The sequence below is a fragment of the Dreissena polymorpha genome, chromosome 6, assembly GCF_020536995.1.
Source record: "Dreissena polymorpha isolate Duluth1 chromosome 6, UMN_Dpol_1.0, whole genome shotgun sequence".
Classification (NCBI taxonomy): domain Eukaryota; kingdom Metazoa; phylum Mollusca; class Bivalvia; order Myida; family Dreissenidae; genus Dreissena; species Dreissena polymorpha.
Window position 1 is genome coordinate 59624611 of NC_068360.1, and position 27966 is coordinate 59652576.

Sequence of the window (27966 nt, forward strand, 5' to 3'; positions counted from 1 at the left end):
AAAACTTTAACATTGGCCATAACTTTTGCAATATTGAAGATAGCAACTTGATATTTGGCATGCATGTGTATCTCACGGAGCTGCACATTTTGAGTGGTGAAAGATCAAGGTCATCCTTCAAGGTCAAAGGTCAAATATATGGCTTCAAAGCAGCGCAATAGGGGGGATTGAGTTTCTGACAAACACATCTCTTGTTTAAAGCTAATTTTCAAGAAATAAGCTGAAGTAGCGTAGACTTAACTAAGAATAATTCAAACTATTATAAATTGACCCAGCACTTTACATAAAGGAATTTACATTTAACCCATTCTATAAGAGCTTTTATTTATTAACAATTATTTGTGCTTGATTTAAAATGATATTTTGCCTTCTGCAAAGATCTTTGATACAATGTACTTTTGTTTAAAATGATGGGAATAAACTTATAATTAAATTGAAATAAAGTTAGTAAAGATGTTTAACCAAAATTTTAAGCCTTACTTACACGTAAAAGTGAATTGAAATAACGCTGAATTACATTAAAATTAAGAAAGTAACAATTTTTACAACTAAAAATTAGGTAAAAACAATGCAACTTATGTTTGATGTGTACTTACGCACCTGATTGTCCTTGCCAGAGTGTCATATTAAAAAGACATCAAAGACCCAAAAAATAACTGACTCCAAGTGGAAAACCCATTACATCTTTTGTGAATTCAAACCAGAATAACTTGATGGTATAAAAATAACTTTTCTTTAAATATACCAAGTGTTTTGGATTTTTGTTTTTGAATTACAAACTTAGTTGTCAATTCCCAGCCAATGTCTTAAGGAGCAGCTCACCCCCTTTTTCAGCATTACAGCTCTGTATTTGTAAGGAACTCCCGAAATTGTGGAATGTCCCATCTGAGTACAGTTAGTCAGACTAATATAAGCGACTTTTTTTATTTTAGTCACTGGAGTCAACATTTTCACGTGACAAGAAATTCTACCATAAACCAGTACGGGTGACTATACCAGAGTTACCATTTAAAACCAGCCTCGCCAGCCTTGTCATCCTCATTCAGCCAGCCTGTAAACACACTCCATGATGGCTTAGCAGTCCAGCAAAGTTAGACACCTTTGACACCCTACAAGAGAACACGCATGACAAAGCAGAAGGTGGAAAATTAGGTATTAGTGTAAAACTGTTGTATCTGATGTAGCAATCTATTATGGAACAGTTATTATTAAATTTTGTTTGATCGGAGAAGCCTTGTTCATCAAAAGCCTTTATATGACAGGGTTTCTTTTGGTCGAAATTTGGTTCCTTCCCAGTATCAAACAAAGTGACCACACTCCACAGATGTTGGGCGCGTGGCCAAGCCACTAAAAAACTCATTTTGCCATACAAAAAGAGTTTTAATCAATTTCCCCCCCCCCCCACACACACAAAAAAAATCTGGTATTATATATATAATATCATAATTTATTTTTGTCAAAGTGATGAAAAATGTTGGTTTATGACATATTGATAGTGTGACACTGAATATAACATCGTATTAAAAGTCCAACTAAACGACTGGTCACTACTAGTTTAATTCACACCTCAAATGTTGCAAAAACGTATGATAAATAATATGAAATTAATCAGTGTTCAGTTAAATTTTCTTTTTTTTCTATGAAATTAATTTGTATTTCAGTTTCTAGGAAATTCAATGTGATTTTTCCTCCATTTATGATGTTTCAGCAAATCAGTGTTGGTTGTCCGAAAACTGTATTTTTGGAAGTTGGGTCTAGTACATTAGCCTAAAACATACACTATTCATGCATGCGGCTTAAGTTTCTTCCTCCCCAAATTTTAAATATTAATTCCTAGTTTTCATGTTATCAGGCATTAAATATTATGACACTGTTGTGTTATCAGTTAATTGAAGTATATTATGTTAACTTCAAATTAAGGCTCATGTAACATGTTTGAAGAACCCGATTTCTCTATAATTTTTAGCTTACTTGAGTATGAAGTGTTAATACTGAACTTTTGTGGTCACCATATGTCCGTCATGCGTCGTGTGTTGTCTGTTGTCAACATTTAGCTCATTACTACTCAAAAGGCCATATTTTTCATCAAATCCTGATGAAACTTTGTGAAAATGTTTAAATTGACCATATTAAGACCGAGTTTGAATCTGGATTAAATGTTGTCCAAAAACTAGATAATCTGATTGAATCTAAAAATATCATGTAACCACTCATCAGACCGTATTTATGACTAAATTTTGATGAAACATTTTCAGAATGTTTATCTTGATCATATCTTGGCAATATTTAGGCTGTGTTCAAATCTGGGTCACATGCTTCAAAAACTAGGTCACACGGTTAAATCATAGGAAAACTTTGTTACCACTCTAGAAGCCAAATACATGTCTCAATCTCAAAAATATATAGACCTATTCTGATTCTGGGTCATGTACATCCAAATACTAGGAAAAAACTTACCTACTCTCTAAAAGTCACATTTATTGTCCAATCTTCATGAAAATCAGTCAGAACATTTGTTCTAATGATATCTTGAACGAGTTCGAAAAATGGTTCGGTTTGCTTGAAAAACATATCCGCAATGGCACGGGGCATTTTTCCTTATATGGCTATATATTACCATAGTCAAACATTGTTAACACTCTAGAAGCACATTTATTGTCTGGTCTTAATGAAACTTGGTCAGAAGATTTGTCCCATTGATCTCTCTGATAAGTTCAAAAATGGTTCCGGTGTGTTGAAAAGCATGACCGCCAGGGGATGGGGCATTTCTCCGTATATGGCTGTAGTAAAAGCTTGTTAACACTCTTAAAGTCAAATGTATTGTCCAATCTTCATAACAATTGTAAGAACATTTGTTTTAATGATATCTTGGATCAGTTCGAAAATAGTTCCGGTCTGTTGAAAAACATGGCCGCCAGGGGTCAGGAATGTATCCTAATATGGCTATAGTAAAACCTTGTTAGCACTCTTAAAGTTACATTTATACTCTTCATGAAACATTAGAACATTTGTTCTAAAGATATCTTGGGGCTGCACTGAGCAGGTCAGTTCATTTGTATCTCAGGTGAGCAACTTTGGGCCTCTCAGGCCCTCTTGTTTGACTATTCAATGAACATTCATGAACACTATCATCCATCTTGCTTTTTTCACAATAAGTGATAAAACGTTAAGTTGATCAAACTTCATATAGTGCACAGTGTCAAAAATGCAAATATGTAACATTGAATCGAGGCAAATATATCACTTGAATAATTTTATATGATCTCTCTTGTTTGCTATTTTTAGAGCAAAATGGCAAATGTATATTAAGTCTTTCAAAGCTACATATATTTAATTGTTTAACATACTGAATTTTGAGATTTCATACTTTTTTTTCAAGCAATCTTAAATTAATGTATGGATTTGACCAAAGAATGTTAAAGAAATGAAATAACAATCTTAACATCAAACTTTGCATTGACATCATGTTGGAGATTTTTTCAAACAAAACTGTGCATTTTGTGTTCTAAGTTATTTTCATTAATAATCAAATTACACTTTAAGTATACCAAGAACTTTTCCATGACTTTTACATTAACAGTGGTTGTATTGTTTATTAGTTTAACTGTATTTTTGTTATGTGTCGATGCATATATGGATAGAATTAAAATTTATAAGGATTGAAAAGAAAAGGAATTAAAAATTCATGTTTTGAAGTAAAATCAGTTTGAATAATGCAAGTGACTATTTGACGAATAATTGGCGAAATAAATAAATACACCAGTATAATGAATTGTCGAAAAAAACACAGTTTATTCCTAGGTTAATGTCTTATTTAAACATCACATAATGGTTTGTTTTGAAGTATATTTCCTCTTTGCTGCTATCTGCAGGATAAAATATTCTTGAAGGTTTTTTTCTTTGTTTTTCCAGACCATGCTTGCTTCATAGTGACACTATTGCGACACTGATGAATGACCAGGGAACTATTTTTCCTGTATGTCTACTACCTCGGGAAAGAGTTTCACTTGCTGCAAATATAAATGTGAATGCACTGCGTTATAGCTGTCTAAAAGTTGTAAGTTTCAAGTGTTAAATATGTGAAGTAATGTTGCTCAATATTTTGCTTGGTTGCTGTCTACTTAGCTGTAATACCGTGAAAGTTATAATTCATTTGAACAATTATTGAACAATAAGAATCATCACCTAAAGTAAATTAATTTGCATGGTGAAATGTTTGAAATGCATGGTACAAATTATACATTTGTAGAAAATGGGTCTTGTGCATGTTTCGGTTTGCAAAAACATTTGTTTATATATATTGTTCAATAAAATGTTTGATTTTAGTTTATAATTTTGTCTTTAATCCCATATTTGCAGCAAACAGAATGCTATTAATATGTTTATTTCTTCCATGTTTAAACTGTTCTTGGATTGATCTAGCAGATAGCAAATGCTCTATTAAAAAATACAATTCATTGCAACCTAAACTAATAGGAATCTGTTTTTTTAATCTTTAATTTGAATGAACAGCTATTACCATTATCAAACCTTTTCTTTTAACCCTTCCACTCAAAAGCACATTGAAAATGGCTACATGCAACCAGAATAAAACCACAACAGGCTGCAAGTAACTTACAGTCTGTTCAGGTTTAATGCTGTGTGCTTTGATACTCAGTGTGTAAGGGTTGGTAATGAAGACTTCGAAACGTGTTAAAGTGCCTGGTACAGTGTTAACGGGTTAGAAATGAAAGCTTTGAACTGTGTTTTAGTGCATTTTCTAATAGTATAGTGTTAACGGGTTGGAAATGAAGGCTTTGAAATGTGTTTAAGTGAAAGTACATATTTGAGTGGTGCAGAGTTAATTCTAATGATTGATGTTGCAGGAGCTGTCCTGGGAAGCACAGTTGACATGGGCTATTTATAAGGATTCCATGAAGCAGTTTACGATTGCTACAGCATACAGGTTTATTTCAAGTTAATGCCCTGCTTTAATATATTTTATTATCCTTTATTTTATTCAATCTTCCTTTGTATATAATTATATGTGCGGACATAAGGCAGTAGCAAAGACGCTGAGGGGACATGTAAATCAACTCTGACTTTCACAAACATTTTATGTAATAAAATAACAATATTACAAAATCTGTTATGCAATACAGTGAACAATATTGGAATATTTTTCAAGCCCCTGTATTGAGTTCAATTATTTGCTGTTTTGTAGTCAGCTGTGATCAACCTGCACAATGTGAGCCTTTATGATTGACTTTTTTCTGTCTTCTGTTGTTCATAAGTATGTTACTTTGAAATATTTTCCTCTATTTTACACAGGAATAATAAAACAGCTAAAATAGATACACAAAATAAAAAAAATCTCTGAAGGGACAAACCTTGTACAGGACCACTATACTATGTTAGACCTCTTACCCTATCAGTTTTAGTCAAAACTTGCTTTGCCAAAGTAATTATATGATTTATATAGACCTTTAGTACAGCTAAATAACTTTAAAAATAAGTATTGAAACCACTGAGTTTTTCCAAGTTTCTGCGCAAGACTTAAGAAATCAGAAGCCAAGAAGTTCAGACTTTTAATTTTTTAATTTAATGAAAGCCATGATATACTGTAAAATCATTCATATTTGTTCGCATGAAATTAAATTGTTTTTCAAAGCATGACTTTTTCGTGTACACATTAATTCATGCATTTATGATTTTGTGTTTGTGTTAAGTTCTGGGATCAGTCAACCCACAAAATCAATGAAACATGTCCCTGGAATAATAATGATTTATGTCTATTGAATAATAATGAGTAATGTCCCTTGAATAATAATGATTAATGTCCCTTGCATAATAATGAGTTATGTCCCTTGAATAATAATGATTTATGTCCCTCCAATAATAATGATTTTACAGTATACAACCTTAAATAACTGAACTGTGACGCTAAATGGATTTAACATCATCATGGTAACGCTAACTGGAGAACAACTAGAAAATCGAAGTCATATATGTTTCTTCTTTGTTATGACAAAACATTATTTAAGTTAATAGATCTTCGACAAAAAACACTACGATGGTGCATTTATAATTTTAGGTTGCCTAACTTAAAGCTGAAGAAAGGATTGTTTATAATGTCAACATGTTGCAACAAATCTTCATTCAAGAAAGGTGAAAGGTAAGTATAATACTATTTCTACATGTAGACATGAAAATAAAAATATAAAGAAAATGTTCTTCCCATTAAATACAAACATACAAGTTCTCTTTTATACCCAACGATAATATATGACATTTCTGCAGTGAAATAACAGCAGTGAAAATAAACAAATTGTTATTTTCACCGGTGAAAATAACAATTTTTCGGAACTACTTTTTCTATTTTAAGATTATCATATCAATATTTACTTCAAGATTTATATATTTTTTTATGATCACGAGTGAATTAAAAACGATATTCCATCGAATACAACACATTTTCTTTTTATTTTATGATTTTTCCACTGTTTGTTTACATTATAAAAGAGTTTAACCGGAGAATTTCGCTGGTATAATGACGTAATTGTGTGTATTGCAATATATTAAGGCACGCCACGAGAGAAAGGGTAACTTTTCAGAGAAAGGGAAACAGCTGTAAATTATTTTCTTGTAAAAGGGGCATAAAAGAAACATAAAATGTGTTCATGTCAGTGTAAGATCGTTTGTTATTTCATTTGTGATCATAGAAAAATAATATTTTCACGAGTGGCGCATATATTTTCTATGATCACTCGTGAAATAACAAACGATCTTACACTGACATCAACACATATCCTCTATATATGAATAAACACACGTGGCATTAGGCACATACAAAAAGGTCCAAGTTTTAAACCTCTTTAAGCTTATAATATCAACATTTTTGTTTTGAAATGTGTCTTCGAAGGGCGAAACAAAACTTATGTACATTGCTAGGATTTTTAAGATGACAAATTGTAAAAGGAAGGTTAACAAAGAAAAATGTCCACGATATATTTACACTTGTTTTATGATCTATTCTGAATATATTTCAGCGTCTGTGTAACGTTTACTATACAGAATAATCTTCATAAGTTTCTGTCAATTCGGTTGTCCTGGCAACCTCCATCTGCAGGTAGGAATTTTATGTTGTTGTTAATTTTAATATATCGAAACATGTAACGAAATAAAAGATATAACCCAACATATCATGCGTATGTTTGAATAGTTAATGGTAATGTGTAACATGTAAGCATAAAATGTGTGCTTTTTGTGACTTATTGAGCCTCATCTGGGAAAATTTGGCTAAATGCATGTGTGTAAAATGTTGTCTCATGTTAGCCTTTGCACCATACACATGCTAATTGGGGACAACACTTTCTGCTGAGACAGCACGTTTGCTAAGAAGAGATTTTCCTTAAATGAAAAAATCCATATAGGCTGAAAGTGCTGTCCCTGATAAGTCTGTGCATACTGCGCAGGCTTATGTTTGAGAACGCTTTACACTCATGCATTGAACACAGTTTTTCCAGACTGCAGCTCATTCATACTAACAATAAGCTGTATGTATCAAGACTATCATGTAATAAACACTAAATGCATTATTAAAGTATCAGAGTTTGTAATGTTAAGTGCAACCAATTGTTACCTATATGAAATGTCTATATAGATGTGTATGCCTCACACAATTTCATGTGTTCTGTTATTGAGATTAAGTGATAAAAGACTTGTTTTAGATACTCTTACACCCCCCCCCCCCTAACACACAAAAAAACAGGTATTTTTCTATTTTTCTTGTCATTTGTGTTTAATAGAAGGAAGACTTTCAAGAAATTGTTTGAATGAAACTCCTGGTCTGTAATATGCATGCACAAAGATGAACAGGATAATGGACAACTGATGACCACACACACTGCATACGGTCTAGTGTGTGAAGAACCGTCAGTCCTGCTGGGGTAAAACCAGTACTTTTCTTTTGTACGGTGTTGTCATTTCATGATGTTGTCAGATGCTGTGTTTACCGACAGGTCAGCTGAGCTTGAAGTGCGGCGGATGTCTGTCCTGCATCTGTCAAGTGTCATGTCCGCGATCAAAACTGTTCTCCACTTTAAATTGTATGCAGATTTAAATACCATTTTACATAGGAATGATTCTAAGGTTTTTCTCTTTCACAAATGTCCAAATCATTCTGGTCCGCCACATTAATAGTTCACTGGCGCTTTAAAATAGGTTATAAAACTGGAACAAATATTTTCGTCTGAAACGACAAGACTAGGAGGTTTAATAATCAGTATGGACTGCCGTACAGTGGTCCTCTACAGAGTTTGATTCTTATCAAACACAGGTGGACAAAATTTCCCATACCTCAGTGTTCACATGATGATGATTCATATAGCCTTATTTCGCAAAATAACTTCCAACATTATCTGTTAGTGTTCTTTATTATCCCCCGACAGAGGCGGAGGGATATTGTTTTGGAGTTGTCCGTCCGTCCGTCCGCCCGTCCGGCTGTCCTTCCGTCCGTCCGGCACTTTTGTGTCCGGAGCCATATCTTGGAAGTGCTTTGGCGGATTTCATTGAAACTTGGTATGAGTATATATATATATGCATAAGAGGATGATGCACGCCAAATGGCATTGTACACCATCTGTTACAAAAAGAGTTATGGCCCTTTGTATCTTGAAAAAATGCTTTTTACTATAGGCATTTTTGTGTCCGGAGCCATATCTTGGAAGTGCTTTGGCGGATTTCATTGAAATTTGGTATGAGTATATATATGCATAAGAGGATGATGCACGCCAAATGGCATTGTACACCATCTGTTATAAACATAGTTATGGCCCTTTGTATCTTGAAAAAATGCTTTTTTTATAGGCACTTATGTGTCCGGAGCCATATCTTGGAAGTGCTTTGGCGGATTTCATTGAAACTTGGTATGAGTATATATATGCATAAGAGGATGATGCACGCCATATGGTATTGTACACCATCTGTTGAAAAAACAGTTATGGCCCTTTGTATCTTGAAAAAATGCTTTTTACTATAGGCACTTTTGTGTCCGGAGCAGGCACTTTTGTGTCCGGAGCCATATCTTGGAAGTGCTTTGGCGGATTTCATTGAAGCTTGATATGATTATATATCCCCCGCAAGAGGCGCAGGGATATTGTTTTTGCGCTGTCCGTCTGGCTGTCCGTCCATCAGTCACTTTTGTGTCCGGAGCCATATCTTGGAAGTGCTTTTGCGGATTTCATTGAAACTTGGTATGAGTATATATATGGATAATAGGATGATGCACGCCAAATGGCATTGTACACCCTCTGATAATAACAGAGTTATGGCTCTTTGTATCTTCAAACAAATGCTTTTTAGTGTCAAATATAACACTTTTGTGTCCAGAAGTATAAAGGCGGGGGATATCAATTCAACGAATTTGCTTGTTTATAATAGATTTGTATTTTTGTTGAACATTTCAGGAAACTGATAATTTTTATTAACTGCAAACTTGTGACACAATCTTTGGTGGTTATGCTCCCCAAGTAATTGAGGGGCAGTGGATAATGCAAGGGATATAACTCAAACGTGATTTTCAGAGTTATTTCTGTAGGTCAATTTCCTTGCAAACAAAAAGACATTTGTAGAGGATATTGAGCGGAAGGGTGCAAGATAACAACTCTCATATCAGTAATTTGGAGAAATTGCCCTTTGTTAAATTTGGGTGCAGTCTTTTTTCTTGTTTGCAGAGCATATCTAAGGATGTGTTGAAGATATTCACATGTAAGTTATATATCTTGATAGAAGGCTTCAAGGGGATGCGCAGTGGACATGTACCATAACTCTCTGTTTAAAATTTTCAGATTTATTTTCCTTTGGCAAATGCTCATATGCGGAGCATAATTCACTTTATATTAAAATTATTTAAATAAAATGGATAGTAAATGCCGAGATTCTTGTGCATAATATAATGCCTTTAGAATTGAAGGTATTTAAAAAAAACTTTATGTGCAATGAATAAGGTTACAGAGATTAAGTGAAGAGTTCAAAAAGAACAACTGTGTTGTCAGTATTTATATGAGTTAATGCCCTTGGCTCATTTTTTGTATAGTCTGTTTCTTGTGTAAAGCCTAACTTTGGAAGTCTTGAAGGTTGAATACCTATAATACAGTGGAAATAGCCGATAAATCTCTCTTTATTATTACAGAGGTGTGTCTTTAGCTTATTTTTGTTGTTTGGAGCATACATTCATTAAGTACCTGTAAGTGTTCACAAAGAGATCACAAATATTGTTTATCTTCGATATTATGCTATAAGTGTTGTAACGGATGTAACAAAACTTCATACAATGATAAGGACCACTGAGAGGCTGTGTAGTTTGCACATATCATAACTTTTTCTTTAGCATTTCATAGTAATAACTCTTTTCTAATTTTACCCCCACAAACGAAGTTTAGGGGGTATATAGGAGTGAGCTTGTCGGTCGGTCAGTCTGTCTGTCCGTCCTTATTAAGTGTCCGCTCTCTTATTCAAGTTGTTTTCATCCGATTCTCACCAAACTTGGTCAGATGTTGTATCTAGATGATGTCTAGGTCAAGTTCGAATATGGGTCATGCCGTGTCAAAAACTAGGGCAAGGGGTCACTAAGTGCGTTTTTTAACATTCAGCATGGTGTCCGCTCTCTAATTCAAGTAGTTTTAATCCGATCTTCACCAAACGTGGTCAGATGTTGTATCTAGATGATCTTAAGGCCAATTTCGAACAGGGTCATGTCAGATCAAAAACTAGGTCACGGGGTCGCTAAGTACGTTTTACACATTCAGCAAGGTGTCCGCTCTCTAATTCAAGTATTTTACATCCGATCTTCACCACACTTGGTCAGAAGTTGTATCTAGATGATGTGAAGGTCAAGTTCGAACATGGGCCATGCTGGGTCAAAAACTAGATCATGGGGTCACTTAGTGCGTTTTAAACATTAAGCATGGTGTCTGGTGTTTTTTGTGAAGACAACATGCAACATATTTTGTGTCAATGCGGCATGTGGGGGTACTCGTCACGTCTGTGACAAAGCTCTAGTTTTGTGTTTGAGACATGTTTGTTGTTTACACCAAAAAATTGGTTGTTGTTTTTATCATACCTGAGCAAATAGTTCGCATAAGGAGCGTTAAGGATAATGTTTTATATGTTGTTCGTCAGTTGTCAATTTCTTATCCACAAATCCATGACAGCCTTTAATGAAACTTAACAGATTTGGTGACCCTCTTTAAAAGTTGTTAAAATCCTTTCGGCCCATTATTTAATGGTATGTAGGTCACTGGAGCTAAATAAGATTTAAAAGAATGAAAACTAAAATAAATTGTTTCCTTAAAACACAAGAGTTAGGACTTAAATATCTGTCATGTAGCATATTCTAGAGTTCCTCTACTAAGTTTGTCCACATCATTTGTCTGGGTAAAAACTGATCAGGCCCTAGGTGTCACATGTTTTACATAGTATACATGTAGTTAGTTACTTTAAAGATCTTCTCTTAAACCACAAGAGTAAAGGTTTTGATATTTGGTGTGTAATAGTGTATGGTGGTCATTTAAAAATGATGTTAAAATAATGCAACTGGGGTCAAAATTGTCCAGGCCGTGGAGTTTCCTTGTTTCCCTTTCATGATTCATCGTACAAACTCTTTAGAACTTCTTTGAAACTCTAATTCAAAGAGGTTAAGTATTTGGAATTAATTATTGTTTTGTGGTCCTCAACCAAGTTTGTTAAAATCATTCCTTCAGGGTCAAAACTTACCACGCCCAAGGTTCACATTAATTATTTTTATGTAGACTTATATAGTAAATTATTTTCAAAATCTTATTGTCTGAAACCACTAGGGTCAGGATTTTTATATTTGGTGCTAAACATTGTATGATGGTACACTAGCTAGTTGGTTCAAATCACAACTCAAGGGTCGAAATAAGCACTGATATTGGGGTTATTTGTTTTCCGTATATGTATTTAGTAAATTTTTAGAACAAATCAAGGCCACGATGTTTGTTATTGGAATGTAGTGGTCCTCTGCTAAGCTTAATTCTTCCGCTTAGGTTAAAACATGGCAACCTCGGGGGTAAAATGAATTAAAGAGATTTTAACATTCAAAATGTATAAATGTAAAAATCTTCGAAACTGCAAGAGTCAGGGGTTGATATTCAGTGTGTAACATTGTATAGTTTTCCTCTTCTTAGTCTGTTCAAAATCATGTCTCTGAGGTCAAAACTAACCATTATCAAGGTCTCATGGTTTATGTTGACTTATTTTGTAAATAACTTAAAAGTTTTATTCTCTGAAAATGAGCGACCTTGTATTTCTCCACTAAGTTTGTTCAAATAATTCTCTATGGTAAAAATTGGATTTAATGTTAATAGATATATTTCTTGTACTGTCTTTCAGTCAGAAAGAGTAAAATACCATGATTAAAACCAAAGTGATTATACAAACATAACAAAATCTACACATAACAGGTTAGTTTCTCAGGAGAGCGAACTAAGGTCTCATGGCCATCGTGTTTGTGAGCGTTGTACTAGGATTACTTGGCTATTAAGAACGTGCATACACTAGATGTAATGAATGTACTTGCAGTAATTCAGTTTGCGATATTCTTGCATGTAAACAATCCTGACAGCACTTGCGAATCTGGCTGGATCCTGATGCCAAAAGACGATTAAAGTTTCACTTGAAATGATTCTTTTTGTTTTCTTCCAAGTGCATGTCAGGTTGGGGAGACTATGGAAGCCAAAGTTCACTATGAGATCGCCGTGGCGTAGTGGTTATGGTGGCCGCCTATAAGCTTAGGCTTGTTACGCAATCGAGCTGAAATAAATAGGTTTAAAAAAAAGTTATCTTCAGGGCGTTTCGCTCAGGCTTATACGAGGTTAGCATGCTATATTGGTATGTGATAAATATTATGTCGAGTCATTAAAAATCAAAGCATGAATTGTTTGAACGATATGAGCTGGTCTCAGGGAAAGCCAGAATTAATGAATTTCCGGCTACGATATCCGAACATTTACAAACGAACGTAAGACTGGCTTCGAGCAGTGTCGGAAGAACGATGTATTCATGAGAACTTCGTCGTGCTTCCGAAGATAATCTCGCGTTCGCTCTTAAATATTCGGATACCGTAGCCGGAAATTTACATGGAATATATTGTGACAAAAAATAAAGACGAGCATTTTTATCGCGTTAAATGTATTTTACCAGACCACATTTAGCATCGAAAGTTTGGCTATTGCTATAAGGAACATTGATTCTGTTATGTGTTATCGTTATTTTAGGAAATATTGTACGAAATATTTGTTGATTTTCAGTTTTTATGGGCTTTGAAGAGAACAACAACAACTTATCATTTACATGTTTCCCATATGACATCTTGCAGTGAGCGAGTAATATCACCCCCTCCCGAAAAGACTGTTTAACCAATGTCTTCTTTGTCAGAACAATTAAATGGTTGTGTTTTTTTATAAGAATTCATTGAACGTTTATATTTGGCTATGAGCCTCACTCTTGGAAAACTAGTCTTAATGCATGTGTGGACAGCTCTGTCCCAGAGCTGTCCGCACAAGCAAATCAGGGACAGCACTTATCGCGTTTTGGATATTTTTGTTAACGTTGCAAGAAAGTCTCTTCTAACAAAAATTATCCAGTTAAGGCGAAAAGTGTCTTTCATGATTAGCCTTCGCGGACTGCATTAATCCCAGTTTATCCAGAACGCAGCATATATATATATTTGTTGGTTTCGGTCTGCTTTTTGTAGGTGTGTAAACAAAGGTGAATCTGCGCTACTCTATCCCTGTGTCAGATGCATCCACCTTGACTAGCCAAACAAGCCCGCTATCCACACAGTCCGGTAAAATACTTGCTAAATTGTCGCTTTATTTAGAACTTTTGTGAATTAACCTTGTATCGTGGTTCTTTTTTTCAGATTCCGTATCAGGTTCCAATTTATCTGGTAGGATATGTTTAAGTATTGTATTCGCCCTACTAGTCGTCCTTGTTGTCCTAATTTCAAATTGTGTGGTACCAAGTTTGGCTGATTGCCCTGAACCTGGATCCTCATGTTTGAGTCATTCACATAAAATACAATACATACAGTTTGACTAATTATTTTATTTTAAACACTCCACAAATTCTACACTCCACGTTGGAAGATATTTGGGGGGGGGGGGGATACAATCCAACAGACGACTGATTGCTTGTGATTTTGTGCCGAAACTTTCACCGCATCATAAATCTCTGTCGTTTTCTGACCTCGGACAAGATAACTCGGATGAACTGTTTACTACAGGGTATTTGAATTTTCTTGAAAGCACAACAGATAATCTGCGATACGTATTTTTGTCTTATAATCATAGCAGCATTGTGAACATATAACAATGATGATTTTTGAATTATTTTCATCACCTCTGTTTAACTCTGTACGCTGGAAAAAGATGTCAATGTTTGTGTTTACGCTGCTTTTCTGAATTGCTAAATCATTCTGATATACAATTCAAACATTCAATTTACAAACATTTACAAATTGCTATTTCTTTACCTTTCAATATTATTTAATTTTTCAATGTTTTTATGTCCTTTCGGTCGCCAGCCTTCATATATATAGATTTAACTAGGTGCACAATCGACAAGATATGTCTTAAATTTTGTTGTCTTTGATGTTACAGAAAACGGCATGATCCGCAGTCACCTTGTTTACGAAAGAACATCCGATCTTGGAGCGCAGTGTGATACGAGAGGCTGTTACTAAGTGCGATAACTTTATTAAGAACTCTTGCCTTGTTAAAGTTGACACCTTTTAACTCAATAAATTTGATCAAAGTTCAAGTTTAGTTTTTTGTATTTGCGAATATAGTGCCTAAAAATGAGAGATGATTAAAAAGTTTTCGGAAATGTTCGCTCATGGCTTCATTGTTTGTACTATTTGTGAAATTCCTGTCAACTATAGATTGATTCCATGCAGGATTATTTAATGGTTCATTAAAATCACTGATAACAATAAAACCACAGCCACTTTGATCACAGCACTATTCTTTACTTGGTCCAATGTTTTGGTGGCTATGTTAAACGTTATGTTACATTGATAATGGTCTCCACTATTAATCCTCCTTAAAGAGCTTAAAAGAACACTTTCTTCATCGCTCACACGAAGAGCATACAAAGTACTCACGGAATGCGTCAGGAAGAGATCCTAATTAACCGATCTAGGTATTGATATGGACCTTATATTATTATAATTAAAACATTAAACAAATCAGTGCTGGTGTGTTAAACGAAATGAGTTTAAGAATTTTATTAGCATGCCTTAACAGTCTTAATTTGACTGATTTGATCATACAGACTGACACATTCTTTCCCACCCCCTCTCTCTTTTCTCTCCCCGCTCCCTCTCTCGTTCCTCTCTCGCGCCGTGGAGCTAGGGCTAGCGCTCAAGCGAATCTCGGTCCAGCCCTCTCGCGCTCCTCTCTCCCGCTCTCTCTCTCTCTCTCTCTCTCTCTCTCTCTCTTCTCTCTCTCCCTCTCTCTCTCTCTCTCTCTCTCTCTCTTCTTCCTCTCTCTCTCTCCTCTCCTCTCTCTCTCTCTATATATATATTTTATATATATATATATATATATATATATATATACATACATGTATACATGTATATACTCGACCATGCCGACATACAGTGTGTAGTTGTAGATTTAACCTTAAACCAAATTTACAAATAAATAAATCATTTATCTAAAATCATATCATAATAATAATTCAATATAATATATAACCAAACGTTTACCAAGCGTTTTATTTTGATGAAATGTTGTATAACTGCAATCTTGTCTTGTCTGAAAGGTTGTTTGATACAGCCAATACGGAAGCTTTCTTGCTAAAAGTCTGGATTACCTGCCCCTGACACTTTGTATTTGGTCAGGCATACATGATTCATGTCGGCAGCCAGTGTGTTCTTTAAAATGGACAATTAATTTATTTTCGGAGCAAGGAGTTCACATTGTGATAATCGGTACGTTTTATCATAATTAATATGTTGGCGATATAGATTTTTCTTGCTTTTTACGCATAACCTAAATACATAGACATATGATATATGGCTATATTTCGGAGAGAACGGATTTCGGATAAAGTTTTATAACGCAATGTAAGTTATAATTTACAATCCCTTTGGTTTATCTTAGTGACACATGTGTGACAATTATTCCATGTGCCATGAGATATTTCCATATTGGGAGTGTAGAATTTTCTACTAGTCGTTTAGTTTGCATGATGCATAGTAAACACTACAGAATTTCTGTAATACCTTAGATCTAGTTTATGTTAGTACATAATCTCCAACGTACTGTTAAGCATATAAGTGGACGGAGAAAACAACAAAATACACATGAAAAGACCACCTAGCCAGCATTTCTTGCATCAAAAGTACTGACCACTTTGTGCAAGCAACTGACTGCTTCCCTACTTGAGTTTGTAGCGAAGTACGAAGGACTCTTGGAGCCAAGGATAAAAAATGACAGTTAAAGTTGGCTTGTTTGATGGTTTACCCAACGACACATAGGACTCCAGATCAGCTTATGGGGCTCGATAAATATATAAAAACTGACCTTTAACAGTTATTGCTCTGAAATAATATAATTTTACATTACATGATTCACATATACTGAAATGTAGTATCTATACATAATTTATTCTTTAAGTAAATCACAAAGTAAACTTTTTCTATGAATTGTAGACTTTAGTTTCCCTTGGTGTAATTTCATGTACTTTAAAGGTGTCATATAGGATACAACTTATTATTTGTACAGTCTTTTTTACTTATTAATTGATTACATGGCTATGTTTACCTGGAAACGATCAGAAAGAGATATTGTTAAATCATTTTTTTTCTTTTTATAGCACGTAATTTAAGAAAAAAGTTGGTACATATTTCCCGGTTTATCATTATTAAGCAAAAACTTTAAAGATGCTGGGGACTGTTTCATCAAAGGTCGTACGACAATTCAAATATACAATTAAAACTGGACAATTGAACATATATAAGCTGTTAAACATAATGCACTCAAAATTTGGACCATGGGTAAGAACATTATGACATGTATCAATTAACCGAAATAAGCAATACTATGATTTCGTGTTTAGTAATAATGTTTATTTGAAATATGCCTCATATTCTAAATCTGTCACATGATGTTTGATGAAACGACTCCCAGGACCGGTAAGTTAAAGTCAATATTTTAAGATGAAAATATTTAATTCACAATATAATATAACAGCATCTTTAACAAATAATCATTATTAAGAATGTTTCTGGTTTTTTTTTGTATATACAAAAATATCTTAATGGGCACACTTAAGCGTATCCAGTCAGTAGAGAACTGCAGTACATTGTTAAAAAAACTCTTAGATTTCCAAACTGGAGGTCTTCAGTTCGATCCCCACCGCGGGAGCGTTCTTTAGATCTCTCCCAAAGACACCAAGTACTGGTTCTAGGCCCAGGAAACGGACTCTCGAGAGCGTTTATATAAGCCTCAGGCTTTCGATGCAATCGAGCTAAAATAAATAGGTTTAAACTAATTTCCAAACTGCCATTCCAGTTCCAGATCAGAATTACAACAAACGCTGCAACAGACACGTGGTTTAAGCGTTGTGTGGAATCAGAAGAAAGAATTAATAATTTCCCGTTTGCACATTGAATTGTTTAAACAATATTCTTTACTGTCTTTCCTCATTGCTGCTGACACCAAGTCTCCTTGGTTGAAGTACAGGATGGCCTGTGCATCTGTGCCCGTTCTTCCAGCTCGTCCAATTTCTCGGACATATGCTGAAAAAATAAGACAGTAATGATATATGATGTATATATATATATATATATATATATATATATATATATCTATATATATATATATATATATATATATATATATATATATATATATATATATATATATATATATATATATACAATTCGCATTTTCTATTGTTGACCAAAAAATATCCAACATATTATACATTACGTACATTGAACAGATATTCTCTTGTGCAATTGTGTACACATTAATTATCCGAAAGACGCTGTTTCCGAATTGGGTAAACATGGCATAATATCATTTTTTAAATTAATTATTAGTGATTAGAAAAGAAAATAGACGGATCGATACCTATAACTAAACCTTAACAAAAGCTTGAATGATTTTCACTTACTCCAAACTTTAATATTTTTACGATAATTAATGCATACGTAGTGCGCCGCAATTTTCCAAGGTTGCCTGAAATACTAAAGTATTAGTACAACGGGAACCAGAATATGTTCGCATTGAGCTACCTTGTCACTCTGGATCAGCAGACGATTTATTTCATAAATCAATCTCTGGGTTAATGGTCGCCATCTTTCGAACTACTTTCAAAAGTACAACAACAACAATAACAGTAGAAGACAACTTTAATTGCGAAAAGTTGAAAAATTGAGTACATGTGTCACGGTTGTTGAGTGGAATAGTGTTATTTTCAACTGTGTACGAAGCATTTGAACTGGTAGTGGAATAACCGAATTGTTGGTGGAAATGGAATTTAGAAATATATCTAATAATTCATCATCGTGTAGAATTATCATCAGCATCATTTCCGTGGAACATTGCAATATTCAAGTGTTTCATAGCTATGGTGCTTTTGACATAGTTCACTAACCATCAAGACTGAAATGATTCATGCACACAGGTAAAATAAATAATTGAATTTGTGCAGAATGTTTATTTTTAACAAATTCTTATTTAATTTAACCAATTTATTTTAGATAGATTGCACTGAAACTCAAAGTCTAAAGCTTAGTAAGACACTTAAGCCAGTTTTCTGAGAAGAAACAATACTTGTTCAGAGTATAGCAGGCTCATGCGGCCTCTGGTTTATTTATTTGGCCTCAGCCTTTAACCTGGGTCGCTTTGATTTCAGGTGTTTAGCCCCCATATCAACAACAAGGCTTTCTCGACCCTATATGTACTTATTCATATTGTTTAAAGATTTTGAGAACCCTCTCTCAGTGCCAGTGGTGATAAAACAGGGACCTACTTATAGCTAGATAAATGCATCAAATATGCAAGCAACACTTTAAAATCAATAACTTTATAATTGATGATTCTGTTCTTTTAACTACATTACTAATTTACCAAAACAATGTGAAACACATTTTTATGCCCCGAAAGGAGGGCATATAGTGATCGCACTGTCCGTCTGTCTATCCGTCACACTTTTCAAAAAATGCTCATAACTTCCAGGCTTTTTCCGCCCTATGCCACGGGTCCGAAATTCGGCCCCATTCCCAATGCAAATCTGGTTGTTTTTTTCCCAATTGAAAAAAAAAAATCCCAATTGCCAAAAAAAAAAAAAATAATAATTTTTTTTTTTTTTTTTTTACCTTAAAATATATAAGTTAACCTGATCCGGTGTAGAAAATAGAAAGTGTTGCATAATTAAATTATCTGTTTCCTTGAATTTGTTTTAAAAACTGTAAAATATGTTAATGATTATTTAAGACTTTCCTTATTTTCCTCAAAATCTGGCGCTTCACACGATTTTTTTCACCTCAAAAAAGGCCAGGCCTTTTCCCAAAATTCAGATTAAAAAACCTGCACTTATCTCACACGTTCATAATACTTTGTAAAATTTTAATAATAAGTTATCAACATAGTCGTTATTTACCAGTCAACGGCTTCTTTGAAATATAAGAAACCCTATTTACATGCGATCATTTTTCCCAATTGAGCCAATTTTGCGAATAATTTTTTTCCCAAAATGGGGGTTTTCACGACGCGAAATTCCCAAAATTCCAGTGTGGCGTATTCCCAAAATGGAGCGGAAAAAGCCTGACTTCTATGTCGCTTCAGATGTAACATTCATATTTGGTATGCATGTGTATATGGACAAGGCCTTCCCATACACACACAAATTTTGACCCCTTTGACCTTGAACTTAGGGTCGGCGTTTAGGTTTTGAAAAATGCTCATAACTTCTATCAAAACGTTTATCGGGGGCGTATGTCATCCTACAGAGACAGCTCTTGTTTTTGCTACTGTCCTCTGCACAACCATGATATATCTGCATATGCATCCAACCAAATCGGTAAAACTATTTGTCACTTAATTACAGTAAACTTATTGCATGGGTCTCGCTAGTGGGCGAAGTGGGCGATTTGCTCGCCAAGAGAATATTTATGTCGCTAATTAATTTCATGAAGGCGACATAACATCTCCACCTTTTAATTATTTGTTGTGCCACACATTGACCATTAAAATCAATTTGATGTGGAGAATTGGACACAGGAGAATTCTCAGCCAGAAGTTGCCCCATTTACAGGTCATGCAAAGTTGAACATTCAAATGCACAGTCGGGAGCTATTAGAGTTCTTATAATTGTTCATAGGTGAAGCCTTGATTAATTGCCTTGTGCTGGCTACCAATTACTATACTTCAGCAAAGTTAAATGGCCCATTAAAACAATACAAAGGAATGATCAAATGGGAAGAGTTAACCTAGCACACTGGCAATAAATATAGGGCTCATTTACGGGTAAGATTTGGAATCTGTGCTGTAAAATGAGACTTTAAATGAATTTTTATTTTAAAAAATTGTAGCACAATATAAATTCGATTTAATCTTGATTTTCTTAAAATTTATAAGGAAGTAAGAAGATTATGAATATTACTGGTTTTGTTAAAATTGAAGTTTTATTTGATACACCTGTACAGGAAAAATAATAATAAATAGTACCAGAATAATTTACAATCAATTACAAATAAGAAAAATGTAGGTTTCATACACTTGACATCTCTTATTATAAATGAAATGCAGCCTTTTGAATTCCATCACCCATTTCAGCCTCTATTATTGAAATAGCTTATCAGTTATCACATAAATAGCATGTTAAGTGTTAAATATATTACTTAAACTCAGTTAAATACATCAATAACAAAAATGAACACTTAAGTGAGTGTGTGTTTGTATTTGTGAATGTTGTCCCCCAAAGTGTGAAATAAGAGTTGTTTCTGATTAATGATAATTGGCACGGTTTAATTAGGGGTATAAGACTAGTAAAGAGTTGATTGAAAGCTGAACGGAAATACTTCTCCTTTAATTTGCCGCAAAATACATGTAAAATGAAGACCTATGACGCAACTGTACAGAAGTGACATTTCCCGAAATTTTGAGCTAAGCTTGACCCCTGGATGTAAAAGTATTATTTCTCCCCGAAAAGTTGCCACTTCTCCCTATTTTGGCCTTTGGGAGAAGTGACTTCTCACGAATTTTTGAACCTAGCTAGACCCCTGCTTATTGCATGTTAACTTTTCAACAATACATATCTATATAATTATATATAACAGATCTTGAAAAAAACACACATCAAACTTCAAATTGTTTTAGTAAATTATAGGATTTAATTGGTATTGTGACATTGACACCACTCATGCATGCGACTATACAATTATACAACTATGGGACACATTATTTATGAGAAATTCCAATACATCAACATATCATCTCAGATTTAAGGCAGATAATCTAGTGCTTTTTTGCTGCCATTTTTACTATTACACATGTTTTCATTTTATGTTATGATGCATTGATCTTGTTTCTAAATTTACCAAGCAATCATGTTTAACTTGTGTAGAAAGATGTTGTCTGATAAATAATGAAAATATAATCACTACAAAGTGAACAAAATTCAGTTGAATACTGTGGCCAACGAAGATTTGCCAAAGAGCAATTCAGATCATGATTTAAATTAAATACAAGTAATATGAAAGCCTGCCTATTGGATCCCAGTTAAGACTTATTTGTCAAATCTGCACATTGGCCATGTAGAATTGGGGACTAAATACCATCAAGTCATGTAAAAAGGAGCAGGGTATAGCACGCTGCTATTGATCTCTTGAGCTTTCACATGAATTTTACGGGTAATTTTCATACAACAAATGATATTATATAGTGTAATGATTAAGCATTATGAGCACAAATTATATCTCTTACTAGTGGTGCAAAAATCATTTAAGTGTTACATTTCAAAAGAAAATTTATATAAAAAGGTATTATTAATTGTTAAAACGTTATAAAAGGTTATTTCAATTCACCTAAGCATTTAATTACAAGAACAAGTGCATTTTATTTCCATTACATGTAACAGTATTGGCATTGTATTTATCTGCATTTGATGTGCATTTAATACACTTAAAAATGCAGACAAGACACACTTCTAACAGAAACAAATGTATTTTTTTTCTGCATTTTTCCAGCATTAATACTCTTCAAGTGTATTTTTTATCATCCCAAATTCACTTTACCAGGAAAAAACTTTACCAGGAAAAAGGTATGTTAAAATGCATTTTTAGTTTGTTTTAAGTATATTTTCAAATACATTAAGACACTCTTTTGCAAAAAAATGTTTAACAAAAACTTGAAAATATTTAATATACTAAAGTGTAGTAATAATTAAAGTTTTGTATGAGCATCAAAAACAGTGTCAAATTCATACCAGTGCCTATTTAGTAGCAGTAGGCCTTAATTATGGTCTACTTGTGGTAGAAATAATGCATTTTGTATAATACAACATACATAAATTAAAAAATATAGCTGCCCATACAGTTCAATACAATGATCAATTAACTACACTATGCAAAGTTGAAATATGACATCAAGCTTGGAAATATCTATTCAATAATGTATAATATGCTGTTTTAATTTATAAGTGAAATAGACACTTGCATATAAAAACTGATTTTACATCAAAACTAAATGTTTAATTTGATTTTTAGCTCCACTGGCCAGGGTTGGCATAAAACCCGGGTTTTATAGTATTGACCGGCCTGGGCAGGTAATACTGGGAAAACCCGGGTTTTACTGGGCAATACTGGGTAATAAAGATATTGCAATATTGTATAACTTGTACGATAATAATGAGTTTGTACATATTAAAAGAACATATCTATTAACAATTTTTTACTATTAGTTACATTGTCAACTTCTAATGCATGTGAAAAGATATTCATAATTCCTTCTCATTTTCATGAAAATGGAAATTCTTTTTCTTTGTCTCTTTGAATGGGCATTACTTGGGTATCGAAGATATTACACAATTATACAACAGCACAACTTGCATAATGATAATATTAATGATTATAAATTAGTACATAACAGAAAATAACTATTAATTTTAGCAATTCTATTCTATTATTTACACTGTTAACTTCTACTTCATGTGGATGCATATTAATAATTACTTTTTTTTCTGCAAAAAAAGCGCAATTCATTTTGTGTTTGTTTTGGATGGTTTGGATGGGCTTTACTCGGGGTAATAAAGATATTACACAATTATATAACTTATATAATTATTAGTCTCTATAAAAACATATCCATTAATTATTAATAATTAGAAACCATTTGTTATATTTTAACCATCTACATCATGTGGAAAGTTTGGAATCCTAATAATACTTTCTTATTTTTACATAAATGAAATTCAATTTAATGGTCTTTATGGACAATACTGGGTATAACTTGGTATCTGTGTTTTATCTGATTTACGTTTTATTAACTCACTTACATTATTTTTCTAAAAATATGAAATGATATGTAACAGAATGGTATTAATGCAGGAAAAGGGAAATGGGTAGAAAAATTTATCAACATAATAGAAAATGGCACAACTTTGCAACACCTTGAAAAAATCTTGCCTATATCCTCATCATCATAGGATGTTTCTTTGAAGTACTGTTTATTTATCTCTCTTTATCTTTCCTTTTTTGTAAATATTTGAGAAATTTTACAAAAATCTAATGCTTTTTGATTATTTTTGATAATGTATATTTTTGTTATCTTTCAAATAATTAAGTTGATCTTACATGTATGTTGCATTAAGACTCATGCCCCAATTTAGTGTTTTAAATCATTGACACAGTTTTGTGTCATCATTTATGAAACACAGTTTGTACAACTAACAGTAACACTGGGCCACTTGGATAAACATTGGACCTATTTGGGCCACATAAAGGCCCTATTAGGGCCAGACAAAGGCCCTCTAACTGTTTATTAGGGGCCATAAAAGATACACAGACTAGTGCCAATTAGGGCCCTCCCATAAACTGTGAAAACATGCTTTGATTGCTTTGATTGCTACAGTATTAGTGACAGATTCCTGTTAATTGTATTTCAATATAAAAAAGTATTTCTCCAATGATCCCTCATTATCAATTCTGACTTTAAAGTTTAATGATATTATTGTAATTAATAAAACAAAAGTCACTTTGAAGTCTGCAGTAAAATTTTATATATCATACAGTGACAATATGTTACTTCTATTTCAATATTATTGCCAACAGCATTTGCTAACTCTTTTTTCTTTACAATAGAGGCTAGCAGAGAAGTAAGGATGATACAAAACACTTACAACTGCATGTTTAATGAAGAAAAAATAGTATTGCCCAGTATTGCCCACTTTCAGAGTATTGCCCGGGCGGGAAAAACCGGGTTTTCCCACCGGGTTTTCCCGGGGCGGGTTTTTTGTGCCAACCCAGGCTTTTTCCGCTCCATTTTGGGAAAACGCCACACTGGAATTTTGGGAATTTCGCGTCGTGAAAACCCCAATTTTGGGGAAAAAATTAATCGCAAAATTGGCTCAATTGGGAAAAATTATCGCATGTAAATAGTGTTTCTTATATTTCAAAGAAGCCGTTAACTGGTAAATAACGACTATTTTGATAACTTATTATTAAAATTTGACAAAATATTATGAACATGTGTGATAAGTGCAGGTTTTTTAATCTGAATTTGGGGAAAAGGCTTGGCCTTTTTTTAGTTGAAAAAAATCCCGGATTTTGAGGAAAATAAGGAAAGTCTTATATAATCATTAACATATTTTACAGTTTTTAAAACAAATTAAAGGCAGCAGATAATTTAATTATGCAATACTTTCTATTTTCTACACCGGATCAGGTAAACTTATATATTTTAAGGTTAAAAAAAAAAAAAAAAAAAAAAATTTTTTTTTTTTTTTTTTTGGAATTTGGAAAAAAAAAATTCAATTGGGAAAAAAACAACCAGATTTGCATTGGGAATGGGGCCGAATTTCGGACCCGTGGCATAGGGCGGAAAAAGCCTGCAACCCTGCCACTGGCCAAAGGTCCTGTGTCCATCGTGCGTCCGTGCATTAACTTTTCCTTTAAACATCTTCTCCTAAACTACTGGTCCAATTCTGATGAAATTTCTTAGGAATGTTACTGGGGTGAACCTCTTTCAAATTTGTTCAAATTATGCCCCTGGGGTAAAATTTGACTCTGCCCCGGGGTTCACAAAATTGAAAATTTGCTTATATAAGGCCTATTTTGTGAAAACTTTCAAAATCTCCCGTCCATAACCATTGGGCCTAGGGCTATTAAATTTTGTATGTAGAGACATCTAATATTCATCTACCAAATTTGTTCAAATTATGCCCCTGGGGTCAAATTTGACCCTGCCCCGGGGGTCACAAAATTGAACATATGCTTAAATAGGGTATATTTTGTGAAAACTTTACAAATCTTCTGGTCCAAAACCATTGGGCCTAGGGCTACCAAATTTGGTATGTAGTGGCATCTTATAGCCCTTTACCTAGTTTTTTCAAATTATGCTCCTTGGGTCAAGTTTGACCCTGCCCCGAGGGTCACAAAATTGAACATATGCTTATATAAGGCCTATTTTGTGAAAACTTCAAAAATCTCCTTGTCCGGCCTAGGGCTATCAAATTTGGTATATAGTGACATCTAATAGTCCTCTACCAAATATGTTCAAATTTAATCCCTAGGGTCAAATTTGACCCTGCCCCGGGGGTCACAAAATTGAACATATGCTTATATAATGCCTATTTTGTGAAAACTTAAAAAAATTCTTGTCCATAACCATTAGGCCTAGGGCTACACAATTTGTTATATAGTGACATTGTATAGTCCTCTATTTTGTTTGTTCAAATTATGCCCCAGGGGTCAAATTTGACACTTCCCCGGGGGCCACAAAATCAATTATATGCTTATATAGTGCCTATTTTGTGAAAATTTTAAAACTCTTCTTGTCCTTAACCATAAGGCATAGGGCTACATAACGGTAGTGACATGTAATAGTTCTCTACCAAGTTTGTTCAAATTATGCCCCTTGGGTCAAATTTGACCCTGCCCGGGGTCACAAAACTGAACATACGCTTATATGGGGCCTATTTTGTGAAAACTTTAAAAAGCTTGTTGTCCATAACCATTGGGCCTAGGGCTTCCAAATTTGGTATGTAGTGACATCTAATAAACCTCTACCAAATTTGTTCAAATAATGCCTCTGGGGTCAACTTTGACCCTGCCCCGGTCCCCGGGGAGTCACAAAATTGAATAAACGCTTATAAAGCGCCTATTTTGTGAAATCTTTAAAAAATCTTCATGTCGAAAACCATTCGGACTATGGCTATCAAATTTGGTATGCAGTAACATCTTATAGTCCTCTACCAAGTTTGTTCAAATTATGCCCTTTGGGTCAAATTTGATCCTGACCCGCGGGTCACAAAATTGAACATTATATACGCTTATATCTTGCTTATTTTTTGAAAACTTTAAAATATTCTTGTCCTTAACTCTAGGACCTAGGGCTACCACATTTTGTATGTAGTGAGATTTAGTAGTCCTCTACAAAGTTTGCTCGAATTATGCCCCTGGGGTTAAATTTGACCCAGCCCAGAAGGTCACAAAAGTGTACATGTGCTTAAATAAGGCCTATATTTAAGTATTTGCACATGCAGAGAATTTTGTTTCAGCCTTTTTTTCAGCAGTGGAGCGATACAGGGCCATCATGGCCCTCTTGTTTAAATACTCAAAAAATGAAACCGTGTTCATGCTTGCATGAACACAGTTTATAAATGCTGTCAGAATTATAAAATATGCAATTACTATAAATACAAATGCCAGTGAAAAGTGCTTTTTGTACTAAAAAAATTGAATGAATATTACAATAATACATTCTGAATACTTTAGTATGTAATTAACAGTTTTGTCTGAGAAAATCACTAAATTTTATATATTTATTCAAATTCACATAAATCATATTTCAAAAACACATAATTACTTCAAATCCTTTGACACAATACTGAAAAAAATGCACAGTTTCTGATTGTTATTGATTCTTTATTAATTTATACATGTACCATTTTTAAATCTTAATGCATCCTCAATTGTATTATGCACATCTTAATCTGTTTTAACAATTATAATATAAAGATTAAGGCTGACTCAGTAAAATAATAATCCATGATTGCTGCAGTACTTGCAGACAAACTAGGAATACTGCTGTGATATTATCTATCTATCTATCTAATGGGATATTAATTTGGCTTCAACAGAAAAAAATCAAAGCATACACATGTATATAATGTATATATATATATATATATATATATATATATATATATATATATATATATATATATATATATATATATATATTAGTTAAACTTAAATTGATTGACCATCGATAAAAAGATATTATAATATATGTATATATATATATATATATACTTGTAAAACTTAAAATTAAATATGTATGTTTCTATTACATCATTTAGGACTTTTATTTTCAGACAAAGTAGAGTGAAGCTTAAAACAGTATCCAATTGTAACAGTCAATTTTGGGAAAATCAACCTTATAATTATTTTCTGTGTTGGTCAATGTCATAATTGGTATAAAATGTATATTGAACTGGAAGTTTTCTTTATTTTAAATGATAACATTTGCTTGGTCAGCCATAATTGTCACAATCAAGTGGTATTTTTACACTGTAGTTTTCTCACTGACTATAGGTTTGTTCTGAGAATGAGCCACTCAAAGTATCGTTGGGGAGATGAGTTGTCAATTTTATTTTTATCAGTCTTTCATAATCCAGTATACTTGTAAAAAGTGAATTTGTAACAAATAATCACACAATATGCAC

General features: G+C 33.5%; 1 protein-coding gene across 1 annotated transcript in view; it reads left to right on the plus strand.

Annotated features, from left to right (window-relative positions):
* The window catches only part of LOC127835190 (G2/mitotic-specific cyclin-B3-like), a 284803-nt gene that overhangs the window by 138912 nt on the left and 117925 nt on the right, over window positions 1-27966 (plus strand). The gene's annotated exons all lie outside the window — the stretch shown is intronic.